The following is a 292-nucleotide window of genomic DNA, read 5'->3' as shown; positions in this document are numbered from 1 at the left end:
GACAGGTTTGACATTTAAAGATCCCCTCCAGACATGCTTTATAAGACCTAATACAAATAGTCAGCTTAGAACAATAATGTGTGTCTGATTAGTTTTTTACCACATTAAAATCATAAAAAGGCATCTACTCCTTCTACCTTATTAAACACTCCAGATTCTATGAATATGTAAATTTAGGTAATTTCTAAAGTTTTCCGGCTGGACACAAGATGTCTCCCACTTCATTGTAAAGTCCATTCTCAGTTCATGTGCGCTGGAGGTTTCATTGGTGATGTCACAGATCATGCTGGTA

Source organism: Morone saxatilis, unplaced genomic scaffold (genome assembly GCF_004916995.1).
Source record: "Morone saxatilis isolate NCDOM2014 unplaced genomic scaffold, NCSU_SB_2.0 Contig14, whole genome shotgun sequence".
In the NCBI taxonomy this organism is placed as follows: domain Eukaryota; kingdom Metazoa; phylum Chordata; class Actinopteri; family Moronidae; genus Morone; species Morone saxatilis.
This window is presented reverse-complemented; position numbering follows the sequence as displayed.